The sequence below is a fragment of the Scyliorhinus torazame genome, unplaced genomic scaffold, assembly GCF_047496885.1.
Source record: "Scyliorhinus torazame isolate Kashiwa2021f unplaced genomic scaffold, sScyTor2.1 scaffold_504, whole genome shotgun sequence".
NCBI classification, from domain to species: Eukaryota; Metazoa; Chordata; class Chondrichthyes; order Carcharhiniformes; family Scyliorhinidae; genus Scyliorhinus; species Scyliorhinus torazame.
In genome coordinates this window covers 86700-106788 of record NW_027308231.1, presented here as the reverse complement: position 1 = coordinate 106788, position 20089 = coordinate 86700, and the positions used below count along the sequence as shown (strand labels likewise).

Here is a 20089-nt window from a genome sequence, read left to right as displayed (position 1 = left end):
TCGGATTTGGGGGCGGGGTCTCTTGCTAGGGGCGTGGCTTGGGGATAGGGCGTGGTCTCTGAGGGGGCGGAGTCTATTTGGGGGCGTGGTCTCGTGAGTGGGCGGGGTTTAGGGGCAGGGGCGTGGTCTAGGAGAGTGGGCGGGGCTTCGCGACAGATAGAGGCGTGGTCTCTTGAAGTGGGCGTGGTCTATTGAAATGGGCGTGGTCTCTCCAGAGGGCGTGGTCTCCAGAGAAGGGGCGGGGTCTCTTGAGTGGGCGTGGCTTGGGGATAGGGCGTGGTCTCTGAGGGGGTGGAGTCTCTTTAGGGGCGTGGTCTCCAGAGTGGGCGTGGCTTAGGGGTAGGGGCGTGGTCTCTCGTGTGTGGGCGGGGCTTAAGCGCAAGGGCGTGGTCTCTTGGGAGGGGCGGGGCTTCGGGACAGATAGAGGCGTGGTCTTTTGAAGTGGGCGTGGTCTCCTGAAATGGGCGTGGTCTCGGAGGAGTGGGCGGGGTCTCTTTGGGGGCGGGGTTTCCAGGGAGTGGGCGGGGCGTAGGACTAATGGGCGTGGTCTCGGAGTGGGCGGGGTCTCCAGAGTGGGCGTGGTCTCTTGCTAGGGGCGTGGTCTCGGAGAAGGGGCGTGGTCTCCGGAGTGGGCGGGGCTTAGGACTAATGGGCGTGGTCTCTTGAGTGGGAGGAGTTTAGGGGCAGGGGCGTGGTCTCGGAGAAGGGGCGGGGTCTCTGGAAAGGGGTGGGGCTTTGTGTTAGGGGCGTGGTCTCCTGAGAGTGGGCGTGGCTTAAGGCTAGTGGGCGTGGTCTAGGAGGAATAGGCGTGGTCGCCTGAGAGTGGGCGTGGCTTAGGTGTGGGGGCGTGGTCTCTTGAGAGTGGGCGGGGCTTGGGAATAAGGGCGGGGTCTCCAAAGAGTGGGCGGGGTCTCTTTAGGGGCGTGGTCTCTAGAGAGTGGGCGGGGTCTCTTTAGGGGCGTGGTCTCCAGAATGGGCGTGTCTTAGGGACAGGGGCGTGGGCGGGTCTTAGGACTAATGGGCGGGGTCTCCAGAGTGGGCGGGGTCTCTTGCTAGGGGCGTGGACTCGTTAGGGGGCGGGGTCTAAGAATGGGGGCGTGGTCTCTGAGAAGGGGCGTGGTCTCTTTAGGGGCGTGGTCTCGTGAGTGGGCGGGGTTTAGGGTTAGGGGCGTGGTCTCCAAATGGGGGGCGGGGTCTCTTGAGAAGGGGTGTGGTCTCGGAGGAGTGGGCGGAGTCTCGGAGTAGTGGACGGGGTCTCTTGAGAAGGGGCGTGGTCTCTTGAGTGGGAGGAGTTTAGGGGCAGGGGTGTGGTCTAGGAGGAGTGGGCGTGGTCTCTTGAGGGTGGGCGGGGTTTAGGGGTAGGGGCGTGGTCTCGGAGAAGGGGCGTGGTCTCTGGAAAGGGGTGGGGCTTAGTGGTAGGGGCGTGGTCTCCTGAGAGCGGGCGTGGCTTAAGGCTAGTGGGCGTGGTCTAGGCGGAATGGGCGTGGTCGCCTGAGTGGGCGTGGCTTAAGTCTAGAGGGCGTGGTCTCTGAGAAGGGGTGTGGTCTCCGGAGTGGGCGGGGCTTAGGACTAATGGGCGTGGTCTCTTGAGTGGGAGGAGTTTAGGGGCAGGGGCGTGGTCTAGGAGGAGTGGGCGTGGTCTCTTGAGGGTGGGCGGGGTTTAGGGGTAGGGGCGTGGTCTCGGAGAAGGGGCGTGGTCTCTGGAAAGGGGTGGGGCTTAGTGGTAGGGGCGTGGTCTCCTGAGAGTGGGCGTGGCTTAAGGCTAGTGGGCGTGGTCGCCTGAGTGGGCGTGGCTTAGGCGTGGGGGCGTGGTCTCTTGAGGGTGGGCGGGGCTTAAGGCTAGTGGGCGGGGTCTAGGAGGAATGGGCGTGGTTGCCTGAGAGTGGGCGTGGTCTCGTGAGGGTGGGCGGGGCTTAAGTGTAGTGGGCGTGGTCTCTCAGAAGGGATGCGGTCTCCGGAGTGGGCGGGGCTTAGGACTAATGGGCGTGGTCTCAGTAGAGTGGGCGTGGTCTCTTTAGGGGCGTGGTCTCCAGGGAGTGGGCGGGGCTTAGGACTAATGGGCGGATTCTCCAGAGTGGGCGGGGTCTCTTGCTAGGGGCGTGGTCTCTGATGAGGGGCGGGGTCTCTTGGGAGGGGCGGGGTCTCAGAGAGGGGGCGGGGTCTCTTTAGGGGCGTGGTCTCCAGGGAGTGGGCGGGGCTTAGGACTAGTGGGCGGGGTCTCCAGAGTGGGCGGTGTCTCCGGAGTGGGCGTGGCTTAAGTCAAGTGGGCGGGGTCTCTTGAGGGACGGGGTCTCTTGCTAGGGGCGTGGACTCGTTTGGGGGCGTGGTCTCTGAGGAGTGGGCGGGGTCTCTTTAGGGGCGTGGTCTCTTGAGTGGGAGGGGCTTAGGACTAATGGGCGTGGTCTCAGAGGAGTGGGTGGGGTCTCCAGAGTGGGCGTGGTCTCTTGCTAGGGGTGTGGTCTCTGAGAAGGGGTGTGGTCTCCGGAGTGGGCGGGGCTTAGGGACAGGGGCGTGGTCTAGGTGAGGTGGGCGTGGTCTCAGAGTAGTGGGCGTGGTCTCCTGAGTGGGCGTGGTTTAGGGGCAGGGGCGTGGACTAGGAGGAGTGGGCGTGGTCTCCTGAGCGTGGGCGTGGCTTAGGGATAAGGGCGTGGTCTCCAATCAGGGGGCGGGGTCGCTTCGGGGGGCGGGGTCTCTTGAGAAGGGGCGTGGTCTAGTGAGAGTGGGCGTGGCCTAGGAGGAATGGGCGTGGTCTCCTGAGAGTGGGCGTGGCTTAGGGGCAGGGGCGTGGTCTCGGAGGAGGGGGCGGGGTCTCTTTGGGGACGTGGTCTCCGGAGAAGGGGCGTGGTCTCGGTTGTGGGGGCGTAGCTAGGAGAGGGGGCGGGGTCTATAGAGAGGGGCGGGGCTTAGGACTAGTGGGCGGGGTCTCCAGAGTGGGCGGGGTCTCCAGAGTGGGCGTGGTCTCTTGCTAGGGGCGTGGTCTCTGAGAAGGGGTGTGGTCTCCGGAGTGGGCGGGGCTTAGGACTAATGGGCGTGGCTTAGGGGTAGGGGCGTGGTCTCAGAGGAGTGGGCGGGGTCTCTCCAGGGGGCAGGGTCCCAGCAGAGGGGCGGGGTCTCTGGGCCCAACTACAACAACAACTGGGGTGACTACAACAACAACTGGATCCAACTACAACAACAACTGGATCAACAACATAGGGAGGAGTGGGATTTCAACACCCGCGCTCCCCTGCACTCCCTCCCTGTCTCTTTTACCTCCTTCAGTCCCCTACAATTCTCATCCTCCTGTTCAAATCCCTCCCTATCTCTGTAACCTCCTACAACCCTCCCAGATCTCTGCTCACCTCCGATTCCAGCCTCTCCAGCATCCCCCCCCCAATTGCTTGGCACGGTTCTCTAACCTCTGGAATCCCCCCTTCTAAATGTCATCACCTCTATTTCTTTCTGTCTGTCTCCCCCGTGTGTCTCTCTTCCACACCCTGGATCTCTCTCTCTCTCTCTCTCCGTGTCTCGCTCTCTCTGTCCCCCCCACCCGTGTGTCCCTCTCTCCCTCCCCCCCACCCGTGTGTCTGTCCCTCTCTCTCTCTCCCCCCCCATGTGTGTCTGTCTCTCTCCCCCATGTGTGTCTGTCTCTCTCCCCGTCTCTCTCACTCTTTCCCCCCTCCACAACAATCGATCCGTTTGAATGGGACCCATTTTCTGCCCAGGTTTGGCCCCGAGTCTCCGTCCCCGAGTCTCCGTCCCTTTCCCATGGGTGGGTCCCAACTCCCCTTTTCCAAATCCCCAGCGGGCCCTGCCCGTCGTTGAAGTCAAAATGTACAGGGAGTGCGTCCCATCTTATCGGGCCTAAAATTCAGGCTTCTGTCTGAATTCACCATTCACCTGCCTTTGGCAAACAAGCAGGCAGGAGGCATATGAAACAAAAGTGTGTGTGTGTGGGGGGCAGGCACTGCTTCCAATGCTGCCAGCAGGTATCTTCAAGCTCATTAAAGCCCCGCTTTCACTCTCCACTCGTGTTCTGTCATTATTGATGGTCCATCCATCCCTCCATCTCCCCGTGTCTCTCCCTCCCTCGTGACTGACACACATGCGTGCACACACACACATTGGCACGCACAAACTCACTCACACACACACACATATATATTAGCCATTTAAGACAATTTGATAGAATGCTACACATCCCGGTTTGACAATGACACCAAACTTGAGACAGCGCAGCTGGAAACATCAAATTGCAGGGAGGGGTATTCATGTTTTGGCAGGAGACTCAACTGTGGACGTCTCTCAGTGTCGGCCAATGTAAGGTGGTGTACTTTAGACTTTAAAAGAAGAGAAACCTGATCTTTACAGATGATGAGAAGGCATAAACGGTGCAAGTTTAAACGGCACACATATTTCACAGCTGAGCATTCACACAACACAGACAGCGACGCACCGTACATTTGCCAAGTGCCACCAATGTTGTCGAGTGCAGTACCAGGCTGACCTCAATATTACTGACAAACTGTTTGTCAGCCCACAGGACAACATTTCCGTCTAATCGGGCTCAAGCACAAGTTCAAATAGTTTGGCACCTGTTGTACCAGGGGGTGTTTGATGGGGGTCAGTGCAGAGGGGAGCTTGACTCTGTGTCTAACCCCGTGCTCGACCTGTCCTGGCAGCCTTTGATGGGGACAGTTTAGAGGGATGTGGAATCTCTACCTAACCCCCATGATGTACTTTTGCTAACAGTGTTTGATGGAGATTCTCAATCTTGAATTCAGAAATTCTGTTTGTCTCCCCATCTTCTCTCTGGGAATCTGGTTCAACAAATCCACCGTCAGCAGTCAGCCATTTGAACTGACTTCATGGTGGGACATTTCACGTGAGCACAACACTGAGGCGATTCGCACACTTGTCCCACTTAAGTGTCAAACAAAGACTGAAGGAAAGAGTCGGATTTAAACCGTCATATGTTGGGGGCAATGTGGATGGACCAATGGAGCTTGTACACCAGTCGCTCAAAGCGGGCGCAGCAAGCAGTGAAGAAGGTCAATGATAAGTTGGCCTTCATTGCCAGAGGGATTTCAATTCACAAGTGCAGATGCCTCACTGCAGTTCGACAAGGTGTCGGTGAGGCCACACCTGGAGTGCTGGGTGCAGTTGGAACCTCTCCCTGACATAGAAAGGATACAGTTGCCAGAGAGGGAGTGCAGCCAAGGGTCAGCCGGCTGACAGGCAGATTGCCCGACTGTCCTAGGGGCGAGAGAGATTGGTTCAGTAGGGACTGAATCAGCCCTGTTTCTCCAACCGAACCCTGAGTCTGCAAAGGGAAACACTTGGCCTGCCTCTGCTCATGTTTCATTCAGCAGACAGGCAGGCAAGCAGCAGATTCTGTCCTGTCCTTATTTCTGGCTTTGCTTTCACATTGCTGCTTTCCCTCTCCATTTCTGACATGTTGGGAATGGCCATTCGTCTGTCGCCTTAGGGAGGCTTTCCACAAGAATGAGTCAAAAAGCAGCAAGAAATCACCAGTTAAACACCACTTCATTTCTGCCTCCATTTGGAGAGAAGATTCCTGGCTGGGCCACAAAAACAAAGCTCACTGCAAAGTTTCACTTCAGATTGGACATCTTGTATTGTTCACACACACACACACAGGCTTTTCACTCCAATCCTCGGATTGGAATTTCTCATCAAACAGTTTGCATCCGATGAAAACGGTCAGTTTTTAATAACCCAACGTCCTGACTGCCTCACGTCCTGGCACCCTCACCTGGCAAGTTTGAAACTTCCATTTCTGCTGACTTCCAGTCGTCGCAAAGTGCTGCTGCCAATTCAAGTCAAAGTGTACAACTCGGAATGGAAATGGCCTCCAATTCAGGCTCCTGTCCACTTGGCAGCATTCGCCATTTGGCCAGGCAGGAGGCATATGAAGCAAAAGTGTGTGTGTGTGTGTGTGGGGGGGGGGGGGGGGGGGCAGGCGCTGCTTCCAGTGCTGCCAGCAGGTATCTTCAAGCTCATTCCAGCCACGCTTTCACTCTCCACTCGTCTCCTGTCGTTACTGACGGTCCCTCCGTCTCCCGGGGTGGGGGTCGGGCAGCGCTTCAGGCCGCCCGCCGGCTGTTTGCGTGCACCCGACCCCGACCCCCGCGCAGCTTGCGGTAGGCGGCCACCCCCAGCCAGCCGCAGGCGGCCACGGCCGCCCCCAGCGAGCCGCAGACGGCCGCCGCCACCACGGACCCCGCAGTCGACGCGGCGGGCGGTGGGCTCGATCCGCTCGATGACCTGAGGGGGGGGGGGGGAGAGAGGTGACAGAGAAGAGGCACGTTAGCAGGTCAAAACAGGCAACGTCATCAGTGGCTCAATACACGTTCCAGGTGTCCAAAGAGGGTCAAACCTCAGCTCGCCTTCACACTCGCTCTGTATCTAACCCCGTGCTGTACCTGTCCCGGCAGTGTTTGATGGGGACAGTGCGGACGGAGCTTTACTCTGTATCTAACCCCGTGCTGTCCCTGTCCCGGCAGTGTTTGATGGGGACAGTGCGGACGGAGCTTTACTCTGTATCTAACCCCGTGCTGTACCTGTCCCGGCAGTGTTTGATGGGGACAGTGTAGAGGGAGCTTTACTCTGTATCTAACCCCGTGCTGTACCTGTCCCGGGAGTGTTTGATGGCGACAGTGCGGACGGAGCTTTACTCTGTATCTAACCCCGTGCTGTACCTGCCCCGGCAGTGTTTGATGGGGACAGTGCGGACGGAGCTTTACTCTGTATCTAACCCCGTGCTGTCCCTGTCCCGGCAGTGTTTGATGGGGACAGTGCGGACGGAGCTTTACTCTGTATCTAACACCGTGCTGTACCTGTCCCGGCAGTGTTTGATGGGGACAGTGCGGACGGAGCTTTACTCTGTATCTAACCCCGTGCTGTCCCTGTCCCGGCAGTGTTTGATGGGGACAGTGCGGACGGAGCTTTACTCTGTATCTAACCCCGTGCTGTACCTGTCCCGGCAGTGTTTGATGGGGACAGTGTAGAGGGAGCTTTACTCTGTATCTAACCCCGGGCTGTACCTGCCCCGGCAGTGTTTGATGGGGACAGTGCGGACGGAGCTTTACTCTGTACCTGATGCTGACGGTCGTACAGGTTTTGCCAGCAATCTTCAGTTGGACATTCCCCGCTCTGATCATCTTTTCCAGACGCTGTAGAAGTGACGGGATGGAATGTTGGGAACACCCGGCATATTCCCAGAGTTCGAGGCACAGTTCCAAGCTGCTGCACGTGTGTGGGTTCCGTATGTGGCACCTGAGGAGAGGGACAGGCAGAATCTTTCACCGCTCAGCTCCTCCTGATGTGCCACCCAGTGCTCTCTGCCCTTGTCGCGGTCCCGACCCTCCGCCCTGTCGCCTGGTTTACCTGTGAATCGCGGTCACGTTGGCCAGGCCGTCGGCCGCCCCTTCTGCCTCCCGTTCCTCCATCTCCGCGCACTCGGCGCTCTCCCGCACACGGATGCCCACCTGGATCCGGCCTCCAGGCTGGCCGCCCTGGCCGCCCCCTCCCGCAGGAGGAGGAGGAGGGGCGGCGGAGGAGGAGGAGGAGGAGGCCGGGCCCGTCCCGGGGGCTCTCGGCGTCCGGGCCTCGGGGAGCGGCGGCCGGCCGTCGTCACGGCGGCAGAGGCGCCCGCCCGGGCAAGCGAGGACGCCTCGGAATCCCGGCACCTGGAACCCAGAAAGAGGGAGTGGGGAAACGGGGGTGGGGGGGGTGAAGTAACCAGTTAAGTCGTGCATTAAGAGGCATCGCAATCAGTGGTCTGGTCAGAACCAGGAGCAGGAGTAGGCCACCTGGCCCCTCCATTCAAGGACATCTTTTGTGGACTCGGCTCCACTTTCCAGCCCAAACACCACAACCCTTAATCCTCCCCAAAAAGACGATCCGTCTTGATTGTAAAAACATTTCACCCAGGAGTCCCACAGATTCACAACCCTTTGGGCGAGCGGGTTCCTCCTAAACTCGCTCAGTCCTAAATCTACTTCCCCTCGTTTTGAGGCTATGCCCCCCCCCGTAGAAGGGTGGGCGAGTCAATTTGCAGGCGACACTCGAGTGTCGGTGGAGTGAATCTCGTGTTACAAGTCACACACAGGGAAGCTGCAGAGCTGGGCTGGGAGGTGGCAAATGGGAGTCTCAAGGGTGAGCTGATTCATTTTGGAAGGAATAACAGGAAGACAGAGTCACTGGGGCTCATCAGCTAAGATTGCGGGCGGTGCGGGTGAGCAGAGAGATCTACCGGTGTCCTCCTCGGTGTACGTGGATCCCTGAAAGTCGGCACCCAGGTTGAGAGGGTCGTGGAGAAGGCGTGACGGCGTGTTGGCTCTTTTGTTGGCACAGGGATTGAGGTCACCAGGAGAGAGAGGGTCAGCACTTGCTGAGAGATCCCTCACCCACACACACACTGACAATGTGAACCCAGCAGAGAGAGAGTCAGCACTTGCTGAGAGATCCCTCACCCACACACACACTGACAATGTGAAGCCAGGAGAGGGACGAGTCAGCACTTGCTGAGAGATCCCTCACACCCACACACACTGACAATGTGAAGCCAGGAGAGGGACGAGTCAGCACTTGCTGAGAGATCCCTCACACCCACACACACACTGAGCGGTGGTGGCGCTGTGAGCGCGGGCAAGTCATAAACCAGTGGCAATTGGAAAGTTGGTTTATGACTTGTCACTCGCACTTGGCGGCTGCCCTGGGCTTGAATGAGTGTGGGCGGGCTTAATATCCGCCCCCCGGGCCGATTTGACAGGCAGGCCGCCTCTGGGAGCTTCCTGGATGGGCTCGGACAGCAACCCGCTGCCCATCGCTCCCGGACCCCGCGGCAAGGGGAGCAGACCGGTTCCGAGGGTGCACCTTTCCCGGGGAGCCGGTTCAGATTCACTCCCTTAGGGAAGGTGCACCTTTCCCGGGGAGCAGGTTCAGATTCACTCCCTTAGGGAAGGTGCACCTTTCCCGGGGAGGAAGTTCAGATTCACCCCCTTGCACTCTGGCCGGGGGAGAGCGCTCTTTCCCGGGGAGGAAGTTCAGATTCACCCCCTTGCACTCTGGCCGGGGGAGAGCGCTCTTTCCCGGGGAGCAGGTTCAGATTCACCCCCTTGCACTCTGGCCGGGGGAGAGCGCTCTTTCCCGGGGAGCAGGTTCAGATTCACCCCCTTGCACTCTGGCCGGGGCAGCATCAATGTGGATGTTGCGGAATGAAAGTGTGCGAACTGGAAGTAGCAGCAAAAAGTGCCGCCTTGTGCAGGGTGAATGCAGCCTGGGTGCGGGGGCGGCGGTCAGACTGAAAGGCGGTGGGTGCCGCCGCCGCCGCTCTGTCCCGGGTCGGATTGCTGTGGGTGTGAGAGAGCCGGGGACAGACAGAGAGACAGGGGAGTGCAGGGAGACAGAGAGAGACAGGGACAGGGACAGGCTCCCTCTCTCCCTCCCTCTCCCTCTCCCTCTCTCTCCCTCTCTGTGCGGAGCCGCTTTGCAGGTTTTAAACGCAGCGTCTCTGCAGCTTTCGCCGCGGTTTCTCTTCTCGGAAAGTTTTGCCCGAACCCGCAGAGGAGAAAAGTTTCACTCCAAGTTGACAGGGGACGGGAGGTGTCTGGGTGGTGGGCGGGGTCTTTGGAGAGGGGGCGGGACCGGCGGAGGAGGCGGGGTCTGCAGAGAGTGGGCGGGGTTTAGGGCTAGGGGCGGGGTCTCTTGAGAGGGGCGTGGCCTCAGCAGAGGGGGCGGGGTCTCTTGAGAAGGGGCATGGCCAAGTCTCTTTCGGGACGTGGTCTCCAGAGTGGGCGTGGCTTACTGGTAGGGGCGTGGTCTCGGAGAAGGGGCGGGGTCTCTTTGGGGGCGTGGCTTATGGGTAGGGGCGCGGTCTCGGAGAAGGGGTGGGGTCTCTTTAGGGGCGTGGTCTCGGAGGAGGGGGCGTGGTCTCGGAGTGTGGGGCGGGGTCTCTAGAGAGGGGGCGGTGTCTCAGAAGAAGGGGCGTGGTCTCTAGTGTGTGGGCGTGGCTTAACCTTAGGGGCGTGGTCTCGGAGTAGGGGGCGTGGTCTCTTGAGAGGGGCGTGGTCTCGGAGGAGGGGGCGTGGTCTCTAGTGAGTGGGCGGGGCTTCGCGACAGATAGAGGCGTGGTCTCTTGAAGTGGGCGTGGTCTATTGAAATGGGCGTGGTCTCTCCAGGGGGCGGGGTCTCCAAAGAGTGGGCGGGGTCTAGTGGCAGGGGCGTGGTCTCCTGAGAGTGGGCGTGGCTTATGAGTGGGGGCGCGGTCTCTTGCTAGGGGCGTGGCTTGGGGGTAAGGGCGTGGTCTCGGAGGAGTGGGCGGGGCCTGGTCTCAAAGGGGCGTGGTCTCCAGAGAGTGGGCGGGGCTTAGGGCGTGGTCTCTTGATAGGGGCGTGGTCTCGGAGGAGTGGGCGTGGCCACTACTTGAAAGGGGCGTGGTTTCGGAGGAGGGGCGTGGTCTCTTGAGAGGGGGCGTGGTCTCGCTAAGGGGCGAGGTCTTGGTAGGGGCGTGGTCTCCAAAGAGGGGGCGGGGTCTCTTTAGGGGCGTGGTCTCCAGAGTGGGCGTGGATTAAGGCTAGTGGGCGGGGTCTCGGAGGAGGGGGCGTGGTCTCTAGTGAGTGGGCGGGGCTTCGCGACAGATAGAGGCGTGGTCTCTTGAAGTGGGCGTGGTCTATTGAAATGGGCGTGGTCTCTCCAGAGGGCGTGGTCTCCAGAGAAGGGGCGTGGCTTAGGTGTGGGGCGTGGTCTCTTGAGGGTGGGCGGGGCTTAGGGATAAGGGCGTGGTCTCCAATCAGGGGGCGGGGTCGCTTCGGGGGGCGGGGTCTCTTGAGAAGGGGCGTGGGCTCGTGAGAGTGGGCGTGGCCTAGGAGGAATGGGCGTGGTCTCCTGAGAGTGGGCGTGGCTTAGGGGCAGGGCGTGGTCTCGAAGGGGGCGGGGTCACTTTAGGGGCGTGGTCTCCAGGGAGTGGGCGGGGCTTAGGACTAATGGGCGGGGTCTCCAGAGTGGGCGGGGTCTCTTGCTAGGGGCGTGGCTTGGGGGCAGGGGCGTGGTCTCGGAGGAGTGGGCGGGGTCTATTTGGGGGCGTGGTCTAGGAGAGTGGGCGGGGCTTAGGGCGTGGTTTCGGAGGAGGGGCGTGGTCTCTTGAGAGGGGGCGTGGTCTCGCTAAGGGGCGAGGTCTTGGTAGGGGCGTGGTCTCCAAAGAGGGGGCGGGGTCTCTTTAGGGGCGTGGTCTCCAGAGTGGGCGTGGATTAAGGCTAGTGGGCGGGGTCTCGGAGGAGGGGGCGTGGTCTCTAGTGAGTGGGCGGGGCTTCGCGACAGATAGAGGCGTGGTCTCTTGAAGTGGGCGTGGTCTATTGAAATGGGCGTGGTCTCGGAGTGGACGGGATCTCTTTGGGGGCGTGGTCTCCAGAGTGGGCGTGGCTTAGGGACGGGGCGTGGTCTCTTGAGAGGGGGCGTGGTCTCGCTAAGGGGCGGGGTCTTGGTAGGGGCGTGGTCTCCAAAGAGGGGGCGGGGTCTCCAGGGAGTGGGCGGGGCTTAGGACTAATGGGCGGGGTCTCCTGAGGGGCGTGGTCTCTGGGGATGGGCGTGGTCTCCAAGGAGTGGGCGTGGTCTCTTGAGTGGGCGGGGTTTAGGGGCAGGGGAGTGGTCTCGGAGAAGGGGCGGGGTCTCTGGAAAGGGGTGGGGCTTTGTGTTAGGGGCGTGGTCTCCTGAGAGTGGGCGTGGCTTAAGGCTAGTGGGCGTGGTCTAGGAGGAATGGGCGTGGTCGCCTGAGAGTGGGCGTGGCTTAGGTGTGGGGGCGTGGTCTCTGGAGGGTGGGCGGGGCTTAGGGATAAGGGCGTGGTCTCCAAACAGGGGGCGTGGTCCCTTGAGAAGGGGCGTGGTCTCGGATTTGGGGGCGGGGTCTCTTGCTAGGGGCGTGGCTTGGGGATAGGGCGTGGTCTCTGAGGGGGCGGAGTCTATTTGGGGGCGTGGTCTCGTGAGTGGGCGGGGTTTAGGGGCAGGGGCGTGGTCTAGGAGAGTGGGCGGGGCTTCGCGACAGATAGAGGCGTGGTCTCTTGAAGTGGGCGTGGTCTATTGAAATGGGCGTGGTCTCTCCAGAGGGCGTGGTCTCCAGAGAAGGGGCGGGGTCTCTTGAGTGGGCGTGGCTTGGGGATAGGGCGTGGTCTCTGAGGGGGTGGAGTCTCTTTAGGGGCGTGGTCTCCAGAGTGGGCGTGGCTTAGGGGTAGGGGCGTGGTCTCTCGTGTGTGGGCGGGGCTTAAGCGCAAGGGCGTGGTCTCTTGGGAGGGGCGGGGCTTCGGGACAGATAGAGGCGTGGTCTTTTGAAGTGGGCGTGGTCTCCTGAAATGGGCGTGGTCTCGGAGGAGTGGGCGGGGTCTCTTTGGGGGCGGGGTTTCCAGGGAGTGGGCGGGGCGTAGGACTAATGGGCGTGGTCTCGGAGTGGGCGGGGTCTCCAGAGTGGGCGTGGTCTCTTGCTAGGGGCGTGGTCTCGGAGAAGGGGCGTGGTCTCCGGAGTGGGCGGGGCTTAGGACTAATGGGCGTGGTCTCTTGAGTGGGAGGAGTTTAGGGGCAGGGGCGTGGTCTCGGAGAAGGGGCGGGGTCTCTGGAAAGGGGTGGGGCTTTGTGTTAGGGGCGTGGTCTCCTGAGAGTGGGCGTGGCTTAAGGCTAGTGGGCGTGGTCTAGGAGGAATAGGCGTGGTCGCCTGAGAGTGGGCGTGGCTTAGGTGTGGGGGCGTGGTCTCTTGAGAGTGGGCGGGGCTTGGGAATAAGGGCGGGGTCTCCAAAGAGTGGGCGGGGTCTCTTTAGGGGCGTGGTCTCTAGAGAGTGGGCGGGGTCTCTTTAGGGGCGTGGTCTCCAGAATGGGCGTGTCTTAGGGACAGGGGCGTGGGCGGGTCTTAGGACTAATGGGCGGGGTCTCCAGAGTGGGCGGGGTCTCTTGCTAGGGGCGTGGACTCGTTAGGGGGCGGGGTCTAAGAATGGGGGCGTGGTCTCTGAGAAGGGGCGTGGTCTCTTTAGGGGCGTGGTCTCGTGAGTGGGCGGGGTTTAGGGTTAGGGGCGTGGTCTCCAAATGGGGGGCGGGGTCTCTTGAGAAGGGGTGTGGTCTCGGAGGAGTGGGCGGAGTCTCGGAGTAGTGGACGGGGTCTCTTGAGAAGGGGCGTGGTCTCTTGAGTGGGAGGAGTTTAGGGGCAGGGGTGTGGTCTAGGAGGAGTGGGCGTGGTCTCTTGAGGGTGGGCGGGGTTTAGGGGTAGGGGCGTGGTCTCGGAGAAGGGGCGTGGTCTCTGGAAAGGGGTGGGGCTTAGTGGTAGGGGCGTGGTCTCCTGAGAGCGGGCGTGGCTTAAGGCTAGTGGGCGTGGTCTAGGCGGAATGGGCGTGGTCGCCTGAGTGGGCGTGGCTTAAGTCTAGAGGGCGTGGTCTCTGAGAAGGGGTGTGGTCTCCGGAGTGGGCGGGGCTTAGGACTAATGGGCGTGGTCTCTTGAGTGGGAGGAGTTTAGGGGCAGGGGCGTGGTCTAGGAGGAGTGGGCGTGGTCTCTTGAGGGTGGGCGGGGTTTAGGGGTAGGGGCGTGGTCTCGGAGAAGGGGCGTGGTCTCTGGAAAGGGGTGGGGCTTAGTGGTAGGGGCGTGGTCTCCTGAGAGTGGGCGTGGCTTAAGGCTAGTGGGCGTGGTCGCCTGAGTGGGCGTGGCTTAGGCGTGGGGGCGTGGTCTCTTGAGGGTGGGCGGGGCTTAAGGCTAGTGGGCGGGGTCTAGGAGGAATGGGCGTGGTTGCCTGAGAGTGGGCGTGGTCTCGTGAGGGTGGGCGGGGCTTAAGTGTAGTGGGCGTGGTCTCTCAGAAGGGATGCGGTCTCCGGAGTGGGCGGGGCTTAGGACTAATGGGCGTGGTCTCAGTAGAGTGGGCGTGGTCTCTTTAGGGGCGTGGTCTCCAGGGAGTGGGCGGGGCTTAGGACTAATGGGCGGATTCTCCAGAGTGGGCGGGGTCTCTTGCTAGGGGCGTGGTCTCTGATGAGGGGCGGGGTCTCTTGGGAGGGGCGGGGTCTCAGAGAGGGGGCGGGGTCTCTTTAGGGGCGTGGTCTCCAGGGAGTGGGCGGGGCTTAGGACTAGTGGGCGGGGTCTCCAGAGTGGGCGGTGTCTCCGGAGTGGGCGTGGCTTAAGTCAAGTGGGCGGGGTCTCTTGAGGGACGGGGTCTCTTGCTAGGGGCGTGGACTCGTTTGGGGGCGTGGTCTCTGAGGAGTGGGCGGGGTCTCTTTAGGGGCGTGGTCTCTTGAGTGGGAGGGGCTTAGGACTAATGGGCGTGGTCTCAGAGGAGTGGGTGGGGTCTCCAGAGTGGGCGTGGTCTCTTGCTAGGGGTGTGGTCTCTGAGAAGGGGTGTGGTCTCCGGAGTGGGCGGGGCTTAGGGACAGGGGCGTGGTCTAGGTGAGGTGGGCGTGGTCTCAGAGTAGTGGGCGTGGTCTCCTGAGTGGGCGTGGTTTAGGGGCAGGGGCGTGGACTAGGAGGAGTGGGCGTGGTCTCCTGAGCGTGGGCGTGGCTTAGGGATAAGGGCGTGGTCTCCAATCAGGGGGCGGGGTCGCTTCGGGGGGCGGGGTCTCTTGAGAAGGGGCGTGGTCTAGTGAGAGTGGGCGTGGCCTAGGAGGAATGGGCGTGGTCTCCTGAGAGTGGGCGTGGCTTAGGGGCAGGGGCGTGGTCTCGGAGGAGGGGGCGGGGTCTCTTTGGGGACGTGGTCTCCGGAGAAGGGGCGTGGTCTCGGTTGTGGGGGCGTAGCTAGGAGAGGGGGCGGGGTCTATAGAGAGGGGCGGGGCTTAGGACTAGTGGGCGGGGTCTCCAGAGTGGGCGGGGTCTCCAGAGTGGGCGTGGTCTCTTGCTAGGGGCGTGGTCTCTGAGAAGGGGTGTGGTCTCCGGAGTGGGCGGGGCTTAGGACTAATGGGCGTGGCTTAGGGGTAGGGGCGTGGTCTCAGAGGAGTGGGCGGGGTCTCTCCAGGGGGCAGGGTCCCAGCAGAGGGGCGGGGTCTCTGGGCCCAACTACAACAACAACTGGGGTGACTACAACAACAACTGGATCCAACTACAACAACAACTGGATCAACAACATAGGGAGGAGTGGGATTTCAACACCCGCGCTCCCCTGCACTCCCTCCCTGTCTCTTTTACCTCCTTCAGTCCCCTACAATTCTCATCCTCCTGTTCAAATCCCTCCCTATCTCTGTAACCTCCTACAACCCTCCCAGATCTCTGCTCACCTCCGATTCCAGCCTCTCCAGCATCCCCCCCCCAATTGCTTGGCACGGTTCTCTAACCTCTGGAATCCCCCCTTCTAAATGTCATCACCTCTATTTCTTTCTGTCTGTCTCCCCCGTGTGTCTCTCTTCCACACCCTGGATCTCTCTCTCTCTCTCTCTCCGTGTCTCGCTCTCTCTGTCCCCCCCACCCGTGTGTCCCTCTCTCCCTCCCCCCCACCCGTGTGTCTGTCCCTCTCTCTCTCTCCCCCCCCATGTGTGTCTGTCTCTCTCCCCCATGTGTGTCTGTCTCTCTCCCCGTCTCTCTCACTCTTTCCCCCCTCCACAACAATCGATCCGTTTGAATGGGACCCATTTTCTGCCCAGGTTTGGCCCCGAGTCTCCGTCCCCGAGTCTCCGTCCCTTTCCCATGGGTGGGTCCCAACTCCCCTTTTCCAAATCCCCAGCGGGCCCTGCCCGTCGTTGAAGTCAAAATGTACAGGGAGTGCGTCCCATCTTATCGGGCCTAAAATTCAGGCTTCTGTCTGAATTCACCATTCACCTGCCTTTGGCAAACAAGCAGGCAGGAGGCATATGAAACAAAAGTGTGTGTGTGTGGGGGGCAGGCACTGCTTCCAATGCTGCCAGCAGGTATCTTCAAGCTCATTAAAGCCCCGCTTTCACTCTCCACTCGTGTTCTGTCATTATTGATGGTCCATCCATCCCTCCATCTCCCCGTGTCTCTCCCTCCCTCGTGACTGACACACATGCGTGCACACACACACATTGGCACGCACAAACTCACTCACACACACACACATATATATTAGCCATTTAAGACAATTTGATAGAATGCTACACATCCCGGTTTGACAATGACACCAAACTTGAGACAGCGCAGCTGGAAACATCAAATTGCAGGGAGGGGTATTCATGTTTTGGCAGGAGACTCAACTGTGGACGTCTCTCAGTGTCGGCCAATGTAAGGTGGTGTACTTTAGACTTTAAAAGAAGAGAAACCTGATCTTTACAGATGATGAGAAGGCATAAACGGTGCAAGTTTAAACGGCACACATATTTCACAGCTGAGCATTCACACAACACAGACAGCGACGCACCGTACATTTGCCAAGTGCCACCAATGTTGTCGAGTGCAGTACCAGGCTGACCTCAATATTACTGACAAACTGTTTGTCAGCCCACAGGACAACATTTCCGTCTAATCGGGCTCAAGCACAAGTTCAAATAGTTTGGCACCTGTTGTACCAGGGGGTGTTTGATGGGGGTCAGTGCAGAGGGGAGCTTGACTCTGTGTCTAACCCCGTGCTCGACCTGTCCTGGCAGCCTTTGATGGGGACAGTTTAGAGGGATGTGGAATCTCTACCTAACCCCCATGATGTACTTTTGCTAACAGTGTTTGATGGAGATTCTCAATCTTGAATTCAGAAATTCTGTTTGTCTCCCCATCTTCTCTCTGGGAATCTGGTTCAACAAATCCACCGTCAGCAGTCAGCCATTTGAACTGACTTCATGGTGGGACATTTCACGTGAGCACAACACTGAGGCGATTCGCACACTTGTCCCACTTAAGTGTCAAACAAAGACTGAAGGAAAGAGTCGGATTTAAACCGTCATATGTTGGGGGCAATGTGGATGGACCAATGGAGCTTGTACACCAGTCGCTCAAAGCGGGCGCAGCAAGCAGTGAAGAAGGTCAATGATAAGTTGGCCTTCATTGCCAGAGGGATTTCAATTCACAAGTGCAGATGCCTCACTGCAGTTCGACAAGGTGTCGGTGAGGCCACACCTGGAGTGCTGGGTGCAGTTGGAACCTCTCCCTGACATAGAAAGGATACAGTTGCCAGAGAGGGAGTGCAGCCAAGGGTCAGCCGGCTGACAGGCAGATTGCCCGACTGTCCTAGGGGCGAGAGAGATTGGTTCAGTAGGGACTGAATCAGCCCTGTTTCTCCAACCGAACCCTGAGTCTGCAAAGGGAAACACTTGGCCTGCCTCTGCTCATGTTTCATTCAGCAGACAGGCAGGCAAGCAGCAGATTCTGTCCTGTCCTTATTTCTGGCTTTGCTTTCACATTGCTGCTTTCCCTCTCCATTTCTGACATGTTGGGAATGGCCATTCGTCTGTCGCCTTAGGGAGGCTTTCCACAAGAATGAGTCAAAAAGCAGCAAGAAATCACCAGTTAAACACCACTTCATTTCTGCCTCCATTTGGAGAGAAGATTCCTGGCTGGGCCACAAAAACAAAGCTCACTGCAAAGTTTCACTTCAGATTGGACATCTTGTATTGTTCACACACACACACACAGGCTTTTCACTCCAATCCTCGGATTGGAATTTCTCATCAAACAGTTTGCATCCGATGAAAACGGTCAGTTTTTAATAACCCAACGTCCTGACTGCCTCACGTCCTGGCACCCTCACCTGGCAAGTTTGAAACTTCCATTTCTGCTGACTTCCAGTCGTCGCAAAGTGCTGCTGCCAATTCAAGTCAAAGTGTACAACTCGGAATGGAAATGGCCTCCAATTCAGGCTCCTGTCCACTTGGCAGCATTCGCCATTTGGCCAGGCAGGAGGCATATGAAGCAAAAGTGTGTGTGTGTGTGTGTGGGGGGGGGGGGGGGGGGGCAGGCGCTGCTTCCAGTGCTGCCAGCAGGTATCTTCAAGCTCATTCCAGCCACGCTTTCACTCTCCACTCGTCTCCTGTCGTTACTGACGGTCCCTCCGTCTCCCGGGGTGGGGGTCGGGCAGCGCTTCAGGCCGCCCGCCGGCTGTTTGCGTGCACCCGACCCCGACCCCCGCGCAGCTTGCGGTAGGCGGCCACCCCCAGCCAGCCGCAGGCGGCCACGGCCGCCCCCAGCGAGCCGCAGACGGCCGCCGCCACCACGGACCCCGCAGTCGACGCGGCGGGCGGTGGGCTCGATCCGCTCGATGACCTGAGGGGGGGGGGGGGAGAGAGGTGACAGAGAAGAGGCACGTTAGCAGGTCAAAACAGGCAACGTCATCAGTGGCTCAATACACGTTCCAGGTGTCCAAAGAGGGTCAAACCTCAGCTCGCCTTCACACTCGCTCTGTATCTAACCCCGTGCTGTACCTGTCCCGGCAGTGTTTGATGGGGACAGTGCGGACGGAGCTTTACTCTGTATCTAACCCCGTGCTGTCCCTGTCCCGGCAGTGTTTGATGGGGACAGTGCGGACGGAGCTTTACTCTGTATCTAACCCCGTGCTGTACCTGTCCCGGCAGTGTTTGATGGGGACAGTGTAGAGGGAGCTTTACTCTGTATCTAACCCCGTGCTGTACCTGTCCCGGGAGTGTTTGATGGCGACAGTGCGGACGGAGCTTTACTCTGTATCTAACCCCGTGCTGTACCTGCCCCGGCAGTGTTTGATGGGGACAGTGCGGACGGAGCTTTACTCTGTATCTAACCCCGTGCTGTCCCTGTCCCGGCAGTGTTTGATGGGGACAGTGCGGACGGAGCTTTACTCTGTATCTAACACCGTGCTGTACCTGTCCCGGCAGTGTTTGATGGGGACAGTGCGGACGGAGCTTTACTCTGTATCTAACCCCGTGCTGTCCCTGTCCCGGCAGTGTTTGATGGGGACAGTGCGGACGGAGCTTTACTCTGTATCTAACCCCGTGCTGTACCTGTCCCGGCAGTGTTTGATGGGGACAGTGTAGAGGGAGCTTTACTCTGTATCTAACCCCGGGCTGTACCTGCCCCGGCAGTGTTTGATGGGGACAGTGCGGACGGAGCTTTACTCTGTACCTGATGCTGACGGTCGTACAGGTTTTGCCAGCAATCTTCAGTTGGACATTCCCCGCTCTGATCATCTTTTCCAGACGCTGTAGAAGTGACGGGATGGAATGTTGGGAACACCCGGCATATTCCCAGAGTTCGAGGCACAGTTCCAAGCTGCTGCACGTGTGTGGGTTCCGTATGTGGCACCTGAGGAGAGGGACAGGCAGAATCTTTCACCGCTCAGCTCCTCCTGATGTGCCACCCAGTGCTCTCTGCCCTTGTCGCGGTCCCGACCCTCCGCCCTGTCGCCTGGTTTACCTGTGAATCGCGGTCACGTTGGCCAGGCCGTCGGCCGCCCCTTCTGCCTCCCGTTCCTCCATCTCCGCGCACTCGGCGCTCTCCCGCACACGGATGCCCACCTGGATCCGGCCTCCAGGCTGGCCGCCCTGGCCGCCCCCTCCCGCAGGAGGAGGAGGAGGGGCGGCGGAGGAGGAGGAGGAGGAGGCCGGGCCCGTCCCGGGGGCTCTCGGCGTCCGGGCCTCGGGGAGCGGCGGCCGGCCGTCGTCACGGCGGCAGAGGCGCCCGCCCGGGCAAGCGAGGACGCCTCGGAATCCCGGCACCTGGAACCCAGAAAGAGGGAGTGGGGAAACGGGGGTGGGGGGGGTGAAGTAACCAGTTAAGTCGTGCATTAAGAGGCATCGCAATCAGTGGTCTGGTCAGAACCAGGAGCAGGAGTAGGCCACCTGGCCCCTCCATTCAAGGACATCTTTTGTGGACTCGGCTCCACTTTCCAGCCCAAACACCACAACCCTTAATCCTCCCCAAAAAGACGATCCGTCTTGATTGTAAAAACATTTCACCCAGGAGTCCCACAGATTCACAACCCTTTGGGCGAGCGGGTTCCTCCTAAACTCGCTCAGTCCTAAATCTACTTCCCCTCGTTTTGAGGCTATGCCCCCCCCCGTAGAAGGGTGGGCGAGTCAATTTGCAGGCGACACTCGAGTGTCGGTGGAGTGAATCTCGTGTTACAAGTCACACACAGGGAAGCTGCAGAGCTGGGCTGGGAGGTGGCAAATGGGAGTCTCAAGGGTGAGCTGATTCATTTTGGAAGGAATAACAGGAAGACAGAGT

General features: G+C 59.9%; 2 long non-coding RNA genes across 2 annotated transcripts; both read right to left on the bottom strand.

Annotated features, from left to right (window-relative positions):
- Nucleotides 1-5509: 5509 nt before the first annotated feature.
- On the bottom strand, nt 5510-7889 carry LOC140406362 (uncharacterized). The gene is made up of 3 exons (XR_011939140.1): nt 7390-7889; nt 7099-7278; nt 5510-6267 (listed from the first exon to the last, which is right to left on the bottom strand). It is a non-coding gene; the product is annotated as an uncharacterized lncRNA (long non-coding RNA).
- A 9507-nt stretch (nt 7890-17396) lies between these two features.
- LOC140406361 (uncharacterized) lies at nt 17397-19776 on the bottom strand. Its single transcript, XR_011939139.1, has 3 exons — nt 19277-19776; nt 18986-19165; nt 17397-18154 (listed from the first exon to the last, which is right to left on the bottom strand). It is a non-coding gene; the product is annotated as an uncharacterized lncRNA (long non-coding RNA).
- Nucleotides 19777-20089: the final 313 nt, after the last annotated feature.